The sequence below is a fragment of the Mustelus asterias genome, chromosome 15 (genome assembly GCF_964213995.1).
Source record: "Mustelus asterias chromosome 15, sMusAst1.hap1.1, whole genome shotgun sequence".
Lineage (NCBI taxonomy): Eukaryota > Metazoa > Chordata > Chondrichthyes > Carcharhiniformes > Triakidae > Mustelus > Mustelus asterias.
Genome location: NC_135815.1, coordinates 95,028,635 through 95,049,250, shown reverse-complemented (window position 1 = coordinate 95,049,250; position 20,616 = coordinate 95,028,635). Strand labels below are relative to the sequence as shown.

The 20,616-nt window shown below is 54.0% G+C and overlaps 1 protein-coding gene across 5 annotated transcripts in view; it reads right to left on the bottom strand.

Annotated features, from left to right (window-relative positions):
• The window catches only part of plcb4a (phospholipase C, beta 4a), a 510,936-nt gene extending 495,079 nt beyond the window's left edge, over nucleotides 1-15,857 (bottom strand). For all 5 annotated transcript variants that reach the window (XM_078230348.1, XM_078230349.1, XM_078230347.1 and 2 more), the window contains exons 1-2: nucleotides 15,074-15,857; nucleotides 1,500-1,554 (exon numbers count right to left, since the gene is read on the bottom strand). The gene's annotated coding sequence lies outside the window, so the exon portion shown is untranslated. The remainder of the gene's footprint in view (nucleotides 1-1,499; nucleotides 1,555-15,073) is intronic.
• Nucleotides 15,858-20,616: the final 4,759 nt, after the last annotated feature.

Here is a 20,616-nt window from a genome sequence, read left to right as displayed (position 1 = left end):
ATCTGTAAGGAGAGAAAAGAGCTGACGTTTCGGGTCCAGATGACCCTTTGTCAAAGGCAAAAGGTCTTTAGTTTAGAAAGGCGTCATGTGTCGGCACAGGTGGGCCAAAGGGCCTGTTTATGTGCTGTACTGTTCTTTGTTATATTCACTTTCAGCAGCACCAGAGAACCCCAGCCACAGCCGAGTGGAGATTTCCGGCAAGAATTTAGACAACTATACGTCCAAATGTTAAACTGTCTCCTCAAGCCAATGGCGCAGTAAGTAACGCAGCACTATCAACTCTACTGAAGTATTATCTGATCTGTACACAAGCAATTCAACCACTCAGGAAACAGTGGCTACAATTGCTACTATTAACTCAAAGAGCATTATTTTACAAAGCCGTAATGAATCACTTGGCTTAAAGACCTTGCTATGGTTCAATGCTGGGACAAGAGACCTGGATGATAAACAGGATCGCTCAATTGACAGGAGTCCCAGGTGTTGTTCAGCTGGGAAAAGAACCTTCCTTGGACCTTTCCAGCTCTAGAGAAAAGGATATTTCAAGACAAGTCCTTTCTGCAACAAATTTAGGAGGTTGTAGAACTGGCGTCATGCTCCAAGGTAGAACCAGTCCATCATGCAAACCAGCCTCCCATCCACTGACCCCATCTACACTTCCCGCTGCCTCGGGAAAGCAGCCAGCATAACCGAGGAACCCTCGGACATTCTCTCTTCCACCTTCTTCCGTCGAGAAAAAGATACAAAAGTCTGAGGTCACGTACCAACCGACTCAAGAACAGCTTCTTCCCTGCTGCCATCAGACTTTTGGTCGAGAGCTTCAGGTTCTTAGGTATCAAGATCACCAACAATCTGTCCAAGTCCCCCCCATGCCGACACCTATAGTTAAGAAAGCCCACCAACGCCTCTACTTTCTCAAAAGATTAAGAAAATTTGGCATGTCCGCTACGGCTTTCACCAACTTTTGCAGATGCACCATAGAAAGCATTCTTTCTGGTTGTATCACAGCTTGGTATGGCTCCTGCTCTGTCCAAGACCGCAAGAAACTACAAAGGGTCATGAATGTAGCCCAATCCATCACGAAACAAGCCTCCCATCCACTGACTCTGTCGACACTTCCCGCTGCCTTGGCAAAGCAGCCAGCATAATCAAGGACTCCACGCACCCCGGACATTCTCTCTTCCACCTCCTTCCGTCGGGAAAAAGATACAAAAGTCTGAGGTCACGTACCAACCGACTCAAGAACAACTTCTTCCCTGCTGCCAGCAGGCTTTTGAATGGGCCTACCTTGCATTAAGTTGCTCTTTCTCTACACCCTAGCTATGATTGTAACACTGCATTCTGCACTCTCTCCTTTCCTTCTCTATGAATGGTATGCTGTGTCTGTATAACATGCAAGAAACAATACTTTTCACTGTACACTAATACACACGACAATTATAAATCAAGTCAAACCCATTCACCAACACAGACCGAATGCAAAATGGCCGCTCACTTACCAGTTCCACATCTAATTATTTGTCGGTGTGCATTGTAAAGAAATTTCTTCTTTCCCTAAAAAAAAGAAATTATTTTTCAATCCTCACTGTAAAGATGTTATAACATTTCTTCTGGGAAAAAAAAGTTCTTAAATAAGCAGAATGACTCAGCTGCTTGCAATAGATCTGATATTTAAAAAATGCATCAGCGCTGACAAAACAAACCTTGCTATCATGTTATACTGAGAAGTTGAGACACCGTAGCTTTCTTATCTCCTTACAAAGGTGGATGCCAACCAAAACACAGGCCTTAAATTCCAATAAAGGTCGGGTCTTTTTCCAACTTAAATCAAAACTAAATTAGCCCAAGAGAAAGGTTTGCTAAAAACTTGAGATTTAAAAAATTATTTCATGGGATGTGGGCATTGCCGGCAAGACCATAAGATATAGGAGCAGAATTAGTATATATTGTCTGTATAGCGCGCAAGAAACAATACTTTTCACTGTATCCCAATACATGTGACAATAATAAATCAAATCAAAAAATCAGAAGTTGACAGAAAGGAAAAATCAGTGTCATTAAAGAATATTAAAAATAACCACAAGCATCTTGATATATTGCAACTCGATGGAGTTTAGAAGGATGAGGAGGGATCTCATTTAAACTTGCAGAATGCCAAAAGGTCTGGATAGAGTGGACATGGGGAAGATGTTTCCATCAGCAGGAGAGACTAGAATCCGAGGGCACAGCCTCAGAGTAAAGGGACGACCCTTTAGAACAGAGATGAGGAGGAATTTCTTCAGCCAGAGGGTGGTGAATCTGTGGAATTCATTGCCACAGAAGGCTGTGGAGGGCACGTCACTGAGTGTATTTAAGACAGAGATAAATAGGTTCTTGATTGGTAATGGGATCAAAAGTTATTCATTAGTGTCACAAGTCAGCTGACATTGACACTGCAATGAAGTTACTGTGAAAATCCCCCAGTCGCCACACTCCGGCGCCTGTTCGGGTACACCGAGGAAGAATTTAGCCTGGCCAATGCACCTAACCTGTATGTCTTTCGGACTGTGTGAGGAAACCCACGCAGACACGGGGAGAACGTGCAAACTCCACACACACACTGACCCAAGCGGGGAAATCGAACCCGGGTCCTGTGAGGCAGCAGTGCTAACCACCATGTCACCTGATGCCTCGGGTACTAAAATCCCAAAGTGCTGGAAAACTTTTGTCGGTCTGGTAGTATCTATGGACAGTTTTTGAAGTGTCATTTTGGACTCAAAGGGCAAAGGCGGGAGAATGGGGTTGAGAAACCTATCAGTCATGATCGAATGGCGGAGCAGACTCAATGGGCCGAATGGCCTAATTCCAGCCAGAGTTAATAGCCAGGACCCGTCACCACCCTACTGGGTTTTCCGTCTCCATTGGCCAATGGGTTTCCTGGTGAGCCAAAGAAAACAACCATTACCTTTGGCGGGACTGGAAGATCCCACCACTGACCAATGGTGAGCCAGCTCGGTCAGAGAAAAATCCCAGCCATTGATTGGAGTCTTCTCTGTCCACAGAGACTATCAGACCCACAAAGCTTTTCCAGCACTTTCGGCTTTTATCATCTGAGGCATTGGGTCAGCACGGTGGCACAGTGGGTTAGCACTGCTGCCTCACAGCACCAGGGACCCAGGTTCGATTCCCGGCTTGGGTCACTGTCTGCGTGGAGTCTGCACGTTCTCCCCCGTGTCTGTGTGGGTTTCCTCCGGTTTCCTCCCACAGTTTGAAAGATGTGCTGGTTAGGATGCATTGACCCGAACAGGCGCCTGAGTGTGGCGACTAGGGGAATTTCACAGTAACTTTGTTGCAGTGTTAATATCAGCCTATTTGTGACTAATAAATAAACCTTACTTCAATTGGCAGAGTGGTTAGCACTGCTGCCTCACAGTGCCGGGGATCCGGGTTCGATTCCCGGCTTGGGAATCTGCACGTTCTCCCCGTGTCTGCGTGGATTTCCTCCGGGTGCTCCGGTTTCCTCCCAAAGCCCGAAAGATGCGCTGGTTAGGTGCATTGGCCGTGCTAAATTCTCCCTCAGGCGGCGGAGTGTGGCGACTAGGGGGTTTTCACAGTAACTTCATTGCAGTGTTAATGCAAGCCGACTTGTGACACGAATAAATAAACTTTAAACTCAATCTAAAGCCAGACACTCGCGTAGGTTACGCAATAAGGCGTAATACCAAATACCAAAGGCATGATACCAAATCAGAAAGTAGCCAGCGACCCCTGAACCCTTTTGACTTAAAATGCCAACGCCGCAGATGCAGAGTTCACTCCATGCTATTTTAAACAAACGCCCCAAAAAAGGCATCAATAGCATCAATATCACAGGATAATTTTACGTGTCGCGACAGCAAAATTTTAAAATTAGCACTTTCGAATGTCATTAAACAGCCGAGGAAGCAGCTTCAGTCAAAAATATCTTCCGCAATTGAAATTACAAAGTAAATGACGCAAGTAATTTTTATGCATGTATATTTATGTCAGCTATTAGCTGGAGGCACGGCCTGAGAATGGACTGCTTAAAGCAAATATTGATGCATTATTGTGCTTTGTAAATAAGCAATCTTCCCTTTGAAGCTTTCGCTGCTCAAAGGACACAGCTTCTTTTAAAGTTGGTTTGTTTAACTTGATTATAAAAACACTTTATTTTTCAACAAATCTAACCGGTCGTAAGCAAAAGCGGTCATTGAAGAATCGGATGGTCAACAATAACACCAGAGTTCTGACACGTGGTGAGAAGCGTTTTGATTTTAGAAGCGATTAAAAGAACAAGGATCAGGGTTGAGGAAGACAATGATTGCTCAAGCAGGACTGACCTCATCCCAGGCTGGGCAAATGTGACACTGCGACTGCTCATCCTTTTAAACCATTTACAGCAATTACTGCAGTCACGTTTCACCAGTCAGGCGATACATCACAGGGAAACAATATCCGATTGGGGGACACACCACACTGGACCATCCGGTTAAATTCTAATCAATCCCACTTAACGTTCGGCAGTTTGATTGATTTGATTTATTATTGTCACATGTATTAACATACAGTGAAAAGTATTGTTTCTCGCGCAAAGCAGACCGTTCACAGAGAAGGAAAGGAGAGAGTGCAGAATGTAGAGTTACAGTCATAGCTAGGGGGTAGAGAAAGATCAACTTAATGCGAGGTAGGTCCATTCAAAAGTCTGATGGCAGCAGGGAAGAAGCTGTTCTTGAGTCGGTTGCTACGTGACCTCAGACTTTTGGATCTTTTTCCCAACGGAAGAAGGTGGAAGAGAGAATGTCCGGGGTGCGTGGGGTGCTTGATTATGCTGGCTGCTTTGTCGAGGCAGCAGGAAGTGTAGACAGAGTCAATGGATGGGAGGCTGGTTTGAGTGATGGACTGGGCTACATTCACGACGCTTTGTAGTTCCTTGCGGTCTTGGGCAGAGCAGGAGCCATACCAAGCTGTGATACAAGCAGAAAGAATGCTTTCTATGGTGCATCTGTACAAGTTAGTGAGAGTCGTAGCTGACATGTCAAATTTCCTTAGTCTTCTGAGAAAGTGGAGGCGTAAGTGGGCTTCCATGAGGGTGGGCGGGGGCGAGGGAGAGCACGCGAGGGGGGCGGGAGAGTGCACGCGCGTGAGGGGGGCGGGAGCAAGGGAGCGGGGGCGCACGAGGGGGGCGGGGTACAGGGAGCGGGCGTGGGCAAGGGGGGCGGGGTCCAGGGAGTGGGCGTGCGTGAGGGGGGCGGGGTCGAGGGAGCGGGCGTGCGCGAGGGGGGCGGGATCGAGGGAGCGGGCACGCGCGAGGGGGGCGGGGTCGAGGGAGCGGGCGTGCACGAGGGGGGCGGGGTTGAGGGAGCGGGCCGATGCGAGGGGGCGGGGCCACGCGAGGGGGGCAGGGTCGAGGGAGCGGGCGCGCGCGAGGGGGGCGGGGTCGAGGGAGCGGGCCCACGCGAGGGGGGCGGGGTCGAGGGAGCGGGCGCGTGTGAGGGGGGCGGGGTCGAGGGAGCGGGCGCGCATGAGGGGGGTGGGGCCGAGGGAGCGGGCCCACGAGGGGGGCGGGTTCGAGGGAGCACGCGAAGGGGGCGGAGTCAAGGGAGCGGGCAAGGGGGGCGGGGTCGAGGGAGCAGGCGCGCGCGAGGGGGGCGAGGTCGAGGGAGCGGGCGCGCGCGAGGGGGGCGAGGTCGAGGGAGCGGGCGCACGCGAGGGGGGCGGGATCGAGGGAGCAGGGTCGAGGGAGTGGGCACGCGCGCGGGGGGCGGGGTCAAGGGAGCGGGCGCGCGCGAGGGGGCGGGGTCGAGGGAGTGGACGCGCACGAGGGGGGGATCGAGGGAACGGGCTCGCGTGAGGTGGGCGGGGTCGAGGGAGCGGGCGCACGTGAGGGTGGCGGGGAGGGGGTGGGGAAGGGGAGCGAGGGCGGGTGAAGGGGAGGGAGCGAGAGTGTGCGAGGGGGGGGAGGGGAGAGAGCGAGCGCGGGCGTGGGCGATGGGGAGGGGAGAGATAGGAGTGAAAGCAAGACAGAAATTAATGAGGTTGAGCGAGAGATGATCCGGGTGGAGAGAGAATGGGCTCGGGACTAATGCAGAGAGGGGGAGACAGAGAGAAAATGTGGTGTATTAAATTTAAAATTAACTCAGTTTATTACAACGATCAGTAGCAATAAATGCAGCAAAAAGGATCGCAAATAGATGGGACAAATATTAAATCCGTGTGTCCGAAGGTGTTTATGCCGTTTACGCATTATTCACTGAGGAAGACATCCACCTCTTCCCAAAAGCTGATTCACTTTGTGTTCGACATGGATTTAAATCTAACTCCGGAATTTCCGAAATAACAAAATGTTTAAATGAGCAGTTAGCACATTCAGTCAGTGCGCAGACATAGCCCACAATCCGCAAACAGGTTTCAAAGTCAAAGTTTATTTATTAGTGTCACAAGTAGGCTTACATTAACACTGCAATAAAGTTACTGTGAAAATCCCCGAGTTGCCACACTCCGGCGCCTGTTCGGATCAATCCACCCAGCACGTCTTTCAGAATGTGGGAGGGAACCAGAGCACCCAGAGGAAACCCACACGGACGCGGGGAGAACGTGCAGACTCCACACAGTCAATGACCCAAGCCGGGAATCGAACCCAGGTCCCTGGCGCTGTGAAGCAGCAGTGCTAACCACTGTGCCACCGTGCCACCCTGGAAGAGAGACTTTCCCTGAAACTCCAACCCAACAGGTTCAACTTCCCTTCTGTACAGAGTCTCTCACTGAGCAACCAGAAAGGTAATATTGACATGACTGTCCTTATTTACTTTGTTATTAATGCGTCAAATTTGGCCGAGAATGGTGACTTGAATCAAAATTCTAGAATCTGCCTCCACACATCGGAATTGCCAACCACTTGGATTTGCATCAAAAAACATATCCAGGAATCATTTTTTAACAAAATCTCACAAAGCATCATGCCAGCGACAAGTGTGTCCACTTTACCAAGTGAAGTTCGAGTCAAACTCCATTTTGCCAATGCGACTGTCTAGAAATAAAAGGTGCCACGGCAAAATCACACTTCAACGACCTGCCACATTGTCAATCATTAGAAGAGATCCTTCTCTTAAACAAAGACAGCAACTCAAACATGCTTTTATAGAACAATAGGAACGTTACCATGCAGCAACAGGGCCATTCAGCCCATCGGGTTCTGTGGGTGCATTTTTCAGGTTGCTTTAAAAGTTGGGCCATGAAGATTCTTTTTTCCCTATTCACATTGCCTAACTCACAACCCTCACTCACACTCTGACCCAATAAATTGCTGCTAAAACGTGAGCGACTGGGAGAAAGAATATTTCTGCGCCACTTCTTGGACCACAGCGTTACTCTAAGTGATGCTGGAGGAATTTCTTCACTCTTGAGGGTGGTGAACCTTTGGCATTTTCGACTGCAGAGGGATGCAGAAGCTCAGTCGCTGGGTACGTTCGAGAGAGAGATCCGCAGGTCTCCAGGAAGCTGATAACAGCCAGGGATTTGGCGGGTGGCGCAGTGGTTAGCACTGCTGCCTCACAGCATCAGGGACCTGGGTTCATTCCAGCCTTGGGTGATTTTGTGTGGAGTCTGCACATTCTCCGTGTCTGCATGTCCCACAGTCCACAGACAAGCAGGTTAAGTGGATTGGCCATGCTAAATTGCCCCTTAATGTCCAAAGATGTGCGGGTTAGGTGGATTGGCCATGCTAAATTGCCCCTTAATGTCCAAAGATGTGCAGGTTAGGTGGATTGGCCATGCTAAATTGCCCCTTAGTGTCCCAGGACATGCAGGTTAGGTGGATTGATCATGCTAAATTGTCCCTTAGTATCCCAGAATGTGTAGGTTAGGTGGATTGGTCATGCTAAATTGCCCCTTAGTGTCAGGGGGATTAGGGGGTAAATATGTGGTGTTACTGGGATAGGGCCTGGGCAGGGTTGTTGTCGGTGCAGGCTCGGTGGGCTAAATGGCCTCCTTCTGCACTGTAGGGATTCTGTGACTTGGGAAAATGGCGCGAGGATGGATGATCAGCCCAGATCCAGTTCAAGGGGCAGAACAGGCTCGAGGGGCTGAATGGGGCTCCTCCTGTCCACAAGCTGCTCAATAGAAGGACCCAATGCACCCATCAAGCTAATGGAAGTGCGACTGGGCACACTGACTGACACAACTGTTCCTGCTCTAACAGAACAAAACCCCAACAAGCTTGTTTCCCCAAGAAGTTCTGAACTGAAGTGCAATATCAAACGAGAAACAGCAGCGTAGACAAACTGCATCCTTCACAAACAATGCAAACTTCATTTAGAACAGGTGAAATTGGGGTGACACGGTGGTTCGCACTGCTGCCTCACAGCATCAGGGACTCGGGTTCGATTCCCGGCTTGGGTCACTGTCTGTGCGGAGTCTGCACGTTCTCTCCCCGTGGCTGCGTGGGTTTCCTCCGGGCGCTCTGGTTTTCTCCCACAGTCCGAAAGACGTGCTGGTTAGGTGCATTGGCCATGCTAAATTCTCCCTCAGTGTACCCGAACAGGTGCCGGAGTGTGGCGAATTGTGCCGGAGTGTGCAACTTCATTGCAGTGTTAATGTAAGCCGACTTGTGACTAATAAATAAACTTTGAACTTAAAAATCTCAGGGACAATAACACAATCCAAATAGTTTCTTAAAGGTTTATATATTAGTGTCACAAGCAGGCTTACATTAACACTGCAATGAGAGTGGGGGGGGCATGAATGCAAACCAGCGTCCCATCCATTGACACTTCCCGCTGCCTCAGCAAAGCAGCCAGCATAATGATAACCACACACCCTGGACATTCTCTCTTCCACCTTCTTCCTTTGTGAAAAAGATACAAACATCTAAGGTCACGTACCAACCGACTCAAGAACAGCTTCTTCCCTGCTGTTGAATGGACCTACCATGTATTAAGTTGATCTTTCTCTACACCCTAGCTATGACTGTAACACTACATTCTGCACTCTCTCGTTTCCTTCACTATGAACGGTATGCTTTGTCTGTATAGCACGCAAGAAACAATACTTTTCACTGTTTACTAATACATGGGACAATAATAAATCAAATCAAGTTACTGTGAAAATCCCCCAGTTGCCACACTCTGGCGCCTGTTCTCCTGGAGGGAGAATTTAGCACGGCCAATGCACCTAACCAGCACGTCTTTTGGACTATGGAAGGAAACCGGACCACCCGGAGGAAACCCACGCAGACCCACGGAGAACGTGCAGACTCCACACAGTGACCCAAGCCGGGAATCGAACCCAGGTCCCTGGCGCTGTGAGGCAGCAGTGCTAACCACTGTGCCACCGTGTCGCCCTAAATATTGGCCAGAGGTTGAAATATTGAAGACAGCGTGTGCAATCTAAGAGCCTCTGCTGCGGGGTTTTAAACATCAAATCAAATCAGTATCCTTTGTCAATACAAAGTATCAAGTGTGGGCTTGTCACAATCAGGAACCAGTTGCAACTGCAAACTTAGGACTAAAAAAAATGTCAGGACTGATTGCAAAGCTTTTTAATCTTTTCCATGCAGTCGATACTGAAACCATCCATTTTGCAGCAAGTTCTCCCACTTTTATCTCGGGTATTTAAGGTGGCTGTGTTTGGCCCGCTACAACTGTAGGAGACATTTCTACCAGGAGAGAATTGATGGCCCGACACAAGGCAAAAAGGAAATGCCACCCTCCGGAGCACTTAGTTTTTCGAGAGCAACATTGCATGAAAAGGTAGAGTTGGAAAGGAAGGCGCTGGGTCTAAGTTGCTGGGGGAAGAGTGGAGGGGGGGACAAAGGGGGGGGGCGAAGGGTGGGTGGGGGGAAGGGTGGGTGGGGCGAAGGGTGGGGGGGCGAAGGGTGGGGGGGCGAAGGGTGGGGGGGCGAAGGGTGGGGGGGCGAAGGGTGGGTGGGGCGAAGGGTGGGGGGGCGAGGGGTGGGGGGGCGAAGGGTGGGTGGGGTGAAGGGTGGGTGGGGCGAAGGGTGGGTGAGGCGAAGGGTGGGTGGGACGAAGAGTGGGTGGGGCGAAGGGTGGGTGGGGCGAAGGGTGGGTGGGGCGAAGGGTGGGTGGGGCGAAGGGTGGGTGGGGCGAAGGGTGGGTGGGGCGAAGGGTGGGGGGGCGAAGGGTGGGAGGGCGAAGGGTGGGTGGGGCGAAGGGTGGGTGGGGCGAAGGGTGGGGGGGCGAAGGGTGGGGGGCAAGGATTGGGGGGCAAAGGGGGCAAGGGTGGGGGGGCAAAGGGGGGGGCAAAGGGGGGCAAGAGTGGGGGGCCAAAGGGGGGCAAAGGGGGGCAAGGGTGAGGGGCAAAGAGGGGCAAGGGTGAGGGGCAAAGGGGGGCAAGGGTGTGGGACAAAGGGGGGCAAGGTTGGGGGCCAAAGGGGGGCAAGGGTGGGGGGGCAAGGGTGGGGGGGCCAAAGGGGGGCAAGAGAGGGGGGGCAAAGGGGGGAAGAGAGGGTGGGGCAAAGGGGGGGAAGAGTGGGTGGGGCAAAGGGGGGAAGAGTGGGTGGGGCAAAGGGGGGGAAGAGTGGGTGGGGCAAAGGGGGGGAAGAGTGAGTGGGGCAAAGGGGGGAAGAGTGGGTGGGGCAAACGGGGGAAGAGTGGGTGGGGCAAAGGGGGGGAAGAGTGGGTGGGGCAAAGGGGGGGAAGAGTGGGTGGGGCAAAGGGGGGGAAGAGTGGGTGGGGCAAAGGGGGAAGGGTGCGGGGGCAAAGGGGGGAAGGGTGCGGGGGCAAAGGGGGGAAGGGTGCGGGGGCAAAGGGGGGAAGGGTGCGGGGGCAAAGGGGGGCAAGAGTGGGGGGCAAAGGGGGGCAAGGGTGTGGGCAAAGGGGGGGCAAGGGTGGCTGGCAAGGGTGGCGGGCAAGGGTGGCGGGCAAGGGTGGCGGGCAAGGGTGGCGGGCAAGGGTGGGGGACAAGAGTGGGCGGCAAGAGTGGGCGGCAAGAGTGGGCGGCAAGAGTGGGTGGGGAAAGGGGGGCAAGAGTGGGGGGGCAAAGGGCGTCAAGAGGGGGGCAAAGGGGGCAAGAGTGGGGGGCAAAGGGGGGCAAGAATGGGGGGTCAAAGGGAGGCAAGAGTGGGGGGCAAAGGGTGGCAAGATTGGGGGGCAAAGGGGGGCAAGAGTGGGGGCAAAGGGGGGCAAGGGTGGTGGGGCAAAGGGGGGCAAAGGTGGGGGGCAAAGGGGGGGAAAGGTTGGTGGGGCAAAGGGGGCAACGGTGGTGGGGCAAATGGGGCAAGGGTGGAGGGGCAAAGGGGGCAAGGGTGGGGGGGGCGAAGGGTGGGGGGGCAAAGGGTGGGGGGGCGAAGGGTGGGAGGGCGAAGGGTGGGAGGGCGAAGGGTGGGGGGGGCGAAAGGTGGGGGGGCGAAGGGTGGGGGGGGCGAAGGGTGGGGGGGGCGAAGGCTGGGGGGGCGAAGGGTGGGGGGGCGAAGGGTGGGGGGGCGAAGGGTGGGGGGGCGAAGGGTGGGGGGGCGAAGGGTGGGGGGGCGAAGGGTGGGGGGCGAAGGGTGGGGGGCGAAGGGTGGGGGGGCGAAGGGTGGGGGGGCGAAGGGTGGGGGGGCGAAGGGTGGGGGGGCAAAGGGTGGGGGGGGCAAAGGGTGGGGGGGCAAAGGGTGGGGGGGGCAAAGGGTGGGGGGGCAAAGTGTGGGGGGGCGAAGAGTGGGGGGGCGAAGAGTGGGGGGGCGAAGAGTGGGGGGGCGAAGAGTGGGGGGGCGAAGAGTGGGGGGGCGAAGAGTGGGGGGGCGAAGAGTGGGGGGGCGAAGAGTGGGGGGGGCGAAGGGTGGGGGGGCGAAGGGTGGGGGGGCGAAGGGTGGGGGGGCGAAGGGTGGGGGGCGAAGGGTGGGGGGCGAAGGGTGGGGGGCGAAGGGTGGGGGGGGCGAAGGGTGGGGGGCGAAGGGTGGGGAGCGAAGGGTGGGGAGCGAAGGGTGGGGGGGCGAAGGGTGGGGGGACGAAGGGTGGGGGGGGCGAAGGGTGGGGGTGCAAGGGTGAGGGGCAAAGAGGGGAAAGGGTGGGGGGCAAAGGGGGGGGCAAAGGGGGCAAGGGTGGGGGCAAAGGGGGGCAAGGGTGGGGGGCAAAGGATGGGGGGGCAAAGGTGGGGGGGCCAAGGGGGGCAAGGGTGGGGGGGCAAAGGGGGGGCAAGGGTGGGGGGCAAAGGGGGGCAAGGGTGGGGGGGCCAAAGGGGGGCAAGAGAGGGGGGGATGAGTGGGTGGGGCAAAGGGGGGAAGAGAGGGTGGGGCAAAGGGGGGGAAGAGTGGGTGGGGCAAAGGGGGGAAGAGTGGGTGGGGCAAAGGGGGGGAAGAGTGGGTGGGGCAAAGGGGGGGAAGAGTGGGTGGGGCAAAGGGGGGGAAGAGTGGGTGGGGCAAAGGGGGGAAGAGTGGGTGGGGCAAAGGGGGGAAGAGTGGGTGGGGCAAAGGGGGGCATGGGTGGGGGCAAAGGGGTGCAAGGGTGGGGCAAAGGGGTGCAAGGGTGTGGGGGCAAAGGGGGGCAAGGGTGGGGGGCAAAGGGGGGCAAGGGTGGTGGGCAAAGGGGGACAAGGGTGGGTGGGGCAAGGGTGTGGGGGCAAAGGGGGGCAAGGGTGGTGGGGCAAAGGGTGCAAGGGTGGGGGGGGCAAAGGGGGGCAAGGGTGGGGGGGCAAAGGTGGGGGGGCAAAGGGGGGCAAGGGTAGGGGGCAAAGGGGGGCAAGGGTGGGGGGGCAAAGGGGGGCAAGGGTGGGGAGGGCAAAGGTGGGGGGGCAAAGGGGGGCAAGGGTGGGGGTGGCAAAGGGGGCAAGGGTGGGGAGTCAAAGGGGGCAAGTGTGGGGCGGCAAAGGGGGGCAAGGGTGGGGGGTGGCAAAGGGGGGCAAGGGTGGGGGGCAAAGTGGGGCAAGGGTGGGGCGCAAAGGTGGGCAAGGGTAGGGGGCACAGGTGGGGGGCAAAGGGGGGCAAGGGTGGGGGGCAATTGTGGGCAAGGGTGGGGGGGGCAAAGGTGGGGGGCAAGGGTGGGGGCGAAGGGGGGCAAGGGTGGGGGTTAAAGGGGGGCAACGCAAAGGGGGGCAAGGGTGGGGGGGCAAAAGTGGGGGGGCAAAGGGGGCAAGGGTGGGGGACAAAGGGGGCAAGGGTGGGGTGGCAAAGGGGGCAAGGGTGGGGGGAAAAGGGGGAAAGGGTGGGGGGCAAAGGGGGGGCAAGGGTGGTGGGGCAAGTGGGGCAAGGGTGGGTGGGGGAGAGTGGGGGGAAAGGGGGCAAGAGCGTGGGGCAAAGGGGGGCAAGAGTGGGGGGCAAAGGGGGTAAAGAGTGGGGGGCAAAGGGGGGCAAGGGTGTGGGCAAAGGGGGGGCAAGGGTGGCTGGCAAGGGTGGCTGGCAAGGGTAGCTGGCAAAGGCGGCTGGGGGGCTAACGGGTGGCAAGAGTGGGGGCAAAAGTGGGCAAATGTGGGGGGCAAAGGGGAGGCAAGAGTGAGGGGTACAGGGGGGATGAGTGGGGGTGCAAAGGGGAAGAGTGGGGGTCAAGAGTGGGGGTCAAGGGGGGCAAGAGCGGGGGGCAAGAGCGGGGGGCAAGAGCGGGGTGCAAGAGCGGGGGGCAAAGAGGGGCAAGAGTGGGTGGATCAAAGGGGGGCAAGAGTGGGGGGGACAAAGGGGGGCAAGAGAGGGGGGGCAAAGGGGGGGATGAGTGGGTGGGGTAAAGGGGGGAAGAGTGGGTGGGGCAAAGGGGGGGAAGAGTGGGAGGGGCAAGGTAGGGAAAGAGTGGGTGGGGCAAAGGGGGGAAGAGTGGGTGGGGCAAAGGGGGGAAGAGTGGGTGGGGCAAAGGGGAGAAGAGTGGTTGGGGCAAAGGGGGGAAGAGTGGGTGGGGCAAAGGGGGTAAGGATGCGGGGGCAAAGGGGGGCACGAGTGGGGGGCAAAGGGGGGGCAAGAGTGGGTGGGGCAAAGGGGGGCAAGGGTGGCTGGCAAAGGTGGCTGGCAAAGGTGGCTGGCAAAGGCGGCTGGCAAGGGCGGTGGGCAAGGGTGGCAGGCAAGGGTGGCGGGCAAGGGTGGGCGGCAAGAGTGGGTGGGGCAAAGGGGGGCAAGAGTGGGGGGCAAAGGGAGGCAAGAGTGGGGGGGGCAAAGGGGGGCAAGAGTGGGGGGCAAAGGGGGGCAAGAGTGGGGGGGACGAAGGGAGAGAGTGGGGGGGACGAAGAGGGAGAGTGGGGGTGACGAAGGGGGAGAGTGGGGGTGACGAAGGGGGAGAGTGGGGGTGACGAAGGGGGAGAGTGGGGGTGACGAAGGGGGAGAGTGGGGGTGACGAAGGGGGAGAGTGGGAGTGACGAAGGGGGAGAGTGGGGGGGCCAAAGGGGGAGAGTAGGGGGGACGAAGTGGAAGAGTGGGGGGGACGAAGGGGGAGAGTGGGGGGGCCGAAGGGGGAGAGTGGGGGGGCCGAAGGGGGAGAGTGGGGGGTACGAAGGGTGACAGTGGGGGTGACGAAGGAGGAGAGTGGGGGTGATGAAGGGGGAGAGTGGGGGGGGGGAGGGGGGAGAGTGGGGGGGGGCAGAGGGGGGAAAGTGGGGGGGGACAGAGGGGGGAGAATGGGGGGAGGCGGAGGGGGAGCGTGGGGGGAGACGGAGGGGGGAGAGTGGGGGGGGACGGTGGGAGGAGAGTGGGGGGACAGAGGGGGGAGAGTGGGAGCGGACGGAGGGGGGAGAGTGGGGGTGGACGGAGGGGGGAGAGTGGGGGTGGACGGAGAGGGGTGAGTGGGGGGAGACGGAGGGGGGAGAGTGAGGGGGGACGGAGGGGGGAGAGTGGGGGGATGAAAGGGGAGAGTGGGGGGGTGATGAAGGGGGAGAGTGGGGGGGATGAAGGGGAGAGTGGGGGGGGATGAAGGGGAGAGTGGGGGGGATGAAGGGGAGAGTGGGGGGGATGAAGGGGAGAGTGGGGGGGATGAAGGGGAGAGTGGGGGTGATGAAGGGGGAGAGTGGGGGGGATGAAGGGGAGAGTGGGGGGGATGAAGGGGAGAGTGGAGGGGGTGATGAAGGGGGAGAGTGGGGGGGTGATGAAGGGGGAGAGTGGGGGGGGGGGAATGAAGGGGGAGAGTGAGAGCAGGGGGAGAGTGGGGACACTTGGCTGTCCTCCTACCTGTCAGCACACAGCGCTGTCCTTTGCATTCGCCCCGGCAGAATCCACTCGTGCATCCAGCCCCAGCGCCTCTCATTAGAGCAGCTTCCTTCAAATGACACCGCGTCAGGAAGGCGATAGGAAGTAATACATAAACATATGCGTGCATTAGACAGAGAGAGAGAAAGTCTTACACCCAGCGGGCAGGAGGAGAAGCCGTGGGCGTGCTGGTTGCTGTGGCGATGAGGGGGGTTTTCTGTCCAGTTGCCACCCACTTGTCCTCAGTCTCCCTTCATTCTCGGGACTGAATTAAATAAATCCAGCCCCTCCCCGCAACTGAACCTCACAGGGGGGGTGGTTGGGGAGGGGAGGAGATGAGGGAAAACATGCACTCCCTCCTCACACACACCGCTGCAGGAAAATACAATGTCAAGACTTGCGAGACAGAGGGAGAAAAGCGCCCGCTGTCAACCCGGAGCACACGCTTCACTCCGCTCCGCCGCGTTCCATTCCCGGGCTCAGATTCTACCCTTCCCGGGTCAACGTTCCATTCCCGGGCTCAGATTCTAAACTCCCGGGTCAACGTTCTATTATCCCGGGCTCAGATTCTACCCTTCCCGGGTCAACGTTCTATTATCCCGGGCTCAGATTCTACCCTTCCCGGGTCAACGTTCTATTATCCCGGGCTCAGATTCTACCCTTCCCGGGTCAACGTTCCATTATCCCGGGCTCAGATTCTAAACTCCCGGGTCAACGTTCTATTATCCCGGGCTCAGATTCTAAACTCCCTGCCAACGTTCTGCAGCCAAACACCCATCAAACACCACCCGCCCCAGCTTCATCTAGCGGCCCCCCCCGGTGCAAGCTTCCCTCCACAGGAGCAGGGAAAGGAGGGAGGGAAGGTGGGAAAAGCATTGCATTCAGATGGAACAGACTGAATGAGCGCTGTGCAGCCTGCGCCGGCCAAGGTTAATGCAATTCTCACTGTAAAATCCTCCAGTCGGTGGGAACTCTGCAGTCAGCAAAGGGGAAGCCAATTGGACCGTCCCTCTCAAATGACATGTGACCACTATTACTAGGGAAATACATACGTCATTGTCTTGTAGATAAAAAATAATAATTCAGGGTTGTGAGTTTTAGCACCGTCTGTGCATATTGTAGCTGCCCCTTGTCCTCTGTTGCAAAGATGCCGCAACATTTTAACCAGCATCTAACGTCCTGATTCTTCTGATTAACGATTGCTCTGCCTAAATGAATGAGACATTTTTTTTAAATTTTGCAAACTTATTTACCAGCATTGGGTGGAAGATTGTTATTTTTTTGCCTCTATTTTCCAATAATAAAGCAGTAGCAGGAAGGCTCGGCTGCTGTGCAAAGTGAAAGGGACCCGAGGACACATTCTCTCCTCTGGTGCAGCATCCGAGAATGGCAGGCTTGAGCTCCCCCCGCCCCCCGAATGTTTTAGGCGATTTGCTGTTTTGCCCGAAAAATAACATGCACTAAAAAAACACTTTGTTGCATTCTTGCGCGCTGAGAGTGTGGCTTTACCTTTAACATTTGATGCCGAATGTATTGCTGATGTTGCAACTAGAGAGAAAATAAATCGGGGCAGTTTGCACCGGGAGGGAGGGACAATGAAAGGAGGTTGTAACCTGAGAAAGCAAGCAACAATCTTATAACAAACAGGTCTGTGACCAGGACTTTCACATTGTGGTTACTCAATAGCTAAGATTCCATTCTCATTAACTGAGACTGTCACTGGTACCTGAGGGAGTGCATTCTGCAATTCACTTCTTTCTCTCTCTGTGAAATTGGCCTGAAAACAAGTTTCTTATGACAGATAGACTACAGGTGCAACAGGATACTATGGTCCAGTGGCCTCTATCTATTGGCACAGTGGTTAGCACTGCTGCCTCACATTTCCACTCCATCTGACGAAGGAGCAGTGCTCCGAAAGCTTATGGTATTTGCTACCAAATAAACCTGTTGGACTTTAACCTGGTGTTGTGAGACTTCTTACTGGCCTCACAGCACCAGGGATCGATTCCTGGCCTTGTGTGATGGAGTCTGCATGTTTTCCCAGTGTCTGCGTGAGTTACATAGAAGATAGGAGCAGGAGGAGGCCATTTGGCCCTTCGAGCCTGCTCCTCCATTCATTACGATCAGCTGATCGCCCAACTCAATAGCCTAATCCTGCTTTCTCCCCATAACTTTCGATCCTATTCACCCCAAGTGCTGTATCAAGCCGTCTCTTGAATACATTCAATGTTTTGGCATCAACTACTTCCTGTGGTAATGAATTCCTCCGGTTTCCTCCCAAAGTCCCAAAGACATGCTGGTTAGGGTGCATTGGCCATGCTAAATTCTCCCTCAGTGTACCCGAGCAGGCGCTGGAGTGTGGCAGCTAGGGGATTTCCACAGTAACTTCATTGCAGTGTGAATGTAAGCCTACTTGTGACACTAATAAATAAACTTTAAATGATACAGCACAGAAAGAGCCATTCAACCTATCTTGCCAATGCTGAACTAAGTGCCCTTTCTAATCCCACCATCCTGCATTCAGTCCATAGGCCTTCTTCTCCTGTTTTGCACTGTTGGAGATCCTGGAATTATAACTTTCACCATCTTTGATAACATTTTGGTGTTGTTCTCAAATCTTGTGCCTGTCCCGCTTCCTAAACTATCGATGCATTTCCTCCTTTCTCTCTCTCTTCAGCCCTGCTGCCCTCAATTTTACCCGTCGGTAGCAGATGTTCTAGTTCTGCCCTCCCAAGCATCAAGTAAAGAATTGTAGTGTCTCTTGATCAGCTGTGGTTGCCAGCAACGGGGAGGCGATGGCCTAGTGGTATTATCGCTAAGCTATTAATCCAGAAACTCAGCTAACGATCTGGGGACCTGGGTTCGAATCCCATCACGGCAGATGGTGGCATTTGGATTCAATAAAAAAATATCTGGAATTAAGAATCTACTGATGACCATGAAACCATTGTCGATTGTCGGAAAAACCCATCTGGTTCACTAATGTCTATTAGGGAAGGAAATCTGCTGTCCTTACCCGGTCTGGCCTACATGTGGCTCCAAAGCCACAGCAATGTGGTTGACGCTCAACCTCAGGGACTTCATCCTTTCACACTCTGCTTGTAAACGATATACGGTATCTTCTGGATAGGAGTTACCCACACTCTGCATGTCCGTGAGTATTCTCACACCACAATTGATGCCATTGATCTTTGCAGCTGTGGTTAACACTGCAACCTCACAGGACCAGGGACCCGGGTTCAATTTCGGCCTCGGATGACTGTGTGGCATCTGCGTGGGATTCCTCGGGTGCTCTGGTTTCCTCCCACAGTCCAAAGATGTGTGGATTGGCCATGCTAAGTTGCCCCTTAGTGCCCCAAGATGTGTAGGTTAGGTGGATTAGCCATGGTAAATTGCCTCTTTGTGTCCCAAAATGTGTAGGTTAGGTGGATTAGCTGTACCATCTGACTCAAGAACAGCTTCTTCCCTGCTGCCATCAGACTTTTAAATGGGCCTACCTTATATTAAGTTGATCTTTCTCTACACCCTAGCTACATTCTGCACCATTTCCTTTCTTTCTCCCCTGTGTACTCTATGAATGGTATGCTTTGTCTGTATAGCATGCAAGAAACAACATTTTTCACTGTATCCAATACAGGTGACAATAATAAATCAAATCAAATCAAAAGATGTGTAGATTTGGAGGATTAGCCATGGTAAATGTGTGGGGTTACGGGGATAGGGCGGGGAGTGGGCCTGGTAAGCTGCTCTGTCAGAGAGTCGGTGCAGACCTGATGGGCTGAATGGCCTTCTTCTGCAATGATTCTATTCTATGTCCAGGGCTTGAGAAGCAAGGCCAACACTCCAGTGCAGTAATGAGGCAGCACTGCACTGTCCGAGAGTGAGACATGCAGCTGCCTATTCAGGTGGATGTAAAAGATCCCATGGCGATATTTCAAGGAAGAGGCAAGTTATCCCCTTGTCCTGGCCAATATTTATCACTGAATCAATATTGCCATAAAACAGATGAGGGAAATTTTCCCATTCCACCTGCCATGGGAATTGTAGCAGGCGGGAGGGGGTGGACCTTGCAAAGGTCCATTGACATCAGGCGGGATTTTCTGGGTTTGGAGTGAGTGTGGCTGGAAAATCCCACCCATTAAAATTTTAAAGTTTATTTATTAGTGTCACAAGTAGGCTTACATTAACACTGTAAGTAATCTCACAAACCAGGTTAAAGTCCAACAGGTTTATTTGATAGCACAAACTTTCGGACCGCTGCCCCTTCAGGTAACCTGGTGTTGTGAGACTACTTACTGTGCTTACCCCAGTCCAACACCGGCAACTCCACATCATGGCTACATTAACACTGCAATGAAGTTACTGTGAAAATCTCCTAGTCGCCACATTCCGGCGCCTGTTCGGGTACACTGAGGGAAAATTTAGCACAGCCAATGCACCTAACCAGCGCATCCTTCAGACTGTGGAAGGAAACTGGAGCACCCGGAGGAAACCTACGCAGACACGTGGGAGAACGTGCAAACTCCACACAGACAGTGACCCAAGCCGGGAATCAAACCCGGGTCCCTGGCGCTGTGAGGCAGCAGTGCTGATCACTGTGCCATCATTGCTGTTTGTGGGAGCTTACTGTGCACAAATTAGACGCCGTGTTCCCCACATTCCAACCAGCCTCCCATCCATTGACTCTGTCTACACTTCCCGCTGCCTCGGAAAAGCAGCCAGCATAATTAAGGACCCCACGCACCCCGGACATTCTCTCTTCCACCTTCTTCCGTCGGGAAAAAGATGCAAAAGTCTGAGGTCACGTACCAACCAACTCAAGAACAGCTTCTTCCCTGCTGCCATCAGACTTTTGAATGGACCTACCTTGCACTAAGTTGATTTTTCTCTACACCCTAGCTATGACTGTAACACTACATTCTGCACTGTCTTCTTTCCTTCTCTTTGCTGGCATAGCGTGCAAGAAACAACACTTTTCACGTATGTTAATACATGTGACAATAATAAATCAAATCAAATTTTGAAAAGTATTTCTTTGACTGTAAACCACTTTGTGAGACATCCAGTGATCCTAAAAATTATTTAAATGCACACATTTCTTTTCTCCATGTCATTTTATACCAGTGAAAGAATGTCAACTTTCAATCGATATTTTATGAGCTTTCAGCTGACGAAATAATGAAATGATTAAATCCCAGAGCATTAAGTTCATTTGTTGAAAACAACTTCTAAATGCGGGTGTCTCTCTGAGAGTTTATTGTCACTCATTACTGTAATTCAAAATGTGGCCTCAGAATCTTCTTTCTCTTCCTGCAGTTCACATTGAGCAGTTTGTAAAAACTGACCTTTTAGTTGAACCAGCGCAGGCAGCTCTTTTATATGCCGATCCAGAGTTACTGGAAATTTATAGTATTTGATCAGGATCAAAAAAGAACAGCAAGTCATGTACAGATGGAAACAATCACACAGTGTTCTTGACATCTGAAGAATTCAATTTCCAGCCTGTAACTATGTAATAATGATGC